Below are 1,856 nucleotides of genomic sequence, written 5' to 3' on the forward strand. Positions count from 1 at the left end.
ACCTGCCTTCCTTAGAAGGCAGGTAGTGGACTATATTAAAAAAAGAAGCAGCCCAGATCTCTGATAGCAGCCATTCCACCACAGCTCACCTCCCAATACATGCTGAGATTCCATGCAAGACCCACCTGCCCTGCTGGGGCAATGGAGGCTGGAGGCAGTGATTAGCTGTGAGGGGCAAAGGGGACTTGCACCCTAGGCTGCACCTGAGCTGAGTGAGGGAAACAATTGTGGGTGCCTGTGTAGGCAGCACATCAGAGATAGTTTGGACCTCTGTCTGTGGCTGACATAAGCCGAGAGACCACAAGGGCCCCAGTGGCTTCAGACTTTCCCACTCTGAGGCAAGGGTCCCAGTGCAGGGAGAGAGGAAAACATACGTAAAGGGAACAGAGCCAGCGTGGGCCTGACCCTTAAGGCTTACACTCCAGCAACTTGGGGGCAGACCCCAGCTCTGATAGTGTTCTGACAGCCACTGAGCAGAGGGGAAGACCCACCTCACACCCACCTCCAGCTCTAGTCCCTCCATCTCCAGCCCCACCCACTACCAAGGTGATAGCTGCCAGCACACCCTGAGGAAAGATGTGACTTGCATCCATATCAAATCCAGCTCTCCTACCAAAGGCACTGAGAACACACAGTCTGTATAGGGATGATTCCACATAAGGTCACCCCTTCAGGACCACAACAAGTAACTGTTTTACCTAAATTTATAGAAGCAGAGACAGTGAAGCAAAAATAAAAAGGCAGAGGAATTGGTCTCAATTGAAATAGCAAGAGAAAATCCCTGAAAAATAATAATGAAACAGAAATAAACAATTACCGGATAAAGAATTCAAAACATTAGTAATAAAATTGTTAACTGAATTAGGGAAAATAATAGATGTACACAGTTTATTTTAATTTTAAAAAGGAACTAGATAAAAACAGTTTATATTAGGGTTCACTCTTGGTGTTATATATTCCAGCACCAAGGGGGGTTGGAAAATGACATGTATACACCAATTTAGTATCATACAGAATAGTGTCACTGCCCTAAAAGTCCTATGTTCTGCCTATTCATCCCTCCTTCCCCCCAACCCTGGCAACCACTGATTTTTTTACTTTCTCTATGGTTTTCCCTTTTCCAGAATGTCTTATAGTTGTAATCATACAGCATACAACCTTTTCAGATGGCTTGTTTCACTTAGTAATATGCATGTAAGTTTATTCCACGTCTTTTCATGGCCTGATAGCTCTTTTCTTTTTAGTGCTGAATAATATTCCATACTCTGGATGTACCATTCACCTACTGAAGGACATTGTGATTGCTTCTAAGTTTGGGCTATTATGAATAAAGCTGCTATAAACATCTTTGTGCAGGTTTTGACCTTTCTAATTGGTGTGTATTAGTGGTATTTCATTGTGTATAAATTTGCATTTCCCTCATGGCATATGATGTGGAGCATCTTTTCATATGCTCACTTGCCATCTGTATATCTTTGGTGAGGTGTCTGTTAAGGTCTTTGACCCATTTTTTATTTGGGTTGTTTTATTTTTTTTTCACTTTTTAAATGGAAGTTTAGTTGATTTACAATGTTTCAGGTGTACAGCTGAATATATATATATATATATATATATATATATACACACACACACACGCTTATTTGTAAATAAGTTCATTTGTATCATTTTCTTAGATTCCACATGTGATATCATATGATATTTGTCTTTCTTTGTCTAACTTACTTCACTTAATATGATAATCTCTAAGTCCATCCATGTTGCTGCAAATGGCATTATTCATTCTTTTTTATGGCTGATTCGTATTCCATTGTGTGTGTGTGTATGTATGTATGTATATATATATATATATATATATA

This window comes from Monodon monoceros, unplaced genomic scaffold (assembly GCF_005190385.1).
Source record: "Monodon monoceros isolate NGI ecotype Baffin Bay Population unplaced genomic scaffold, NGI_Narwhal_1 Super_Scaffold_22, whole genome shotgun sequence".
In the NCBI taxonomy this organism is placed as follows: domain Eukaryota; kingdom Metazoa; phylum Chordata; class Mammalia; order Artiodactyla; family Monodontidae; genus Monodon; species Monodon monoceros.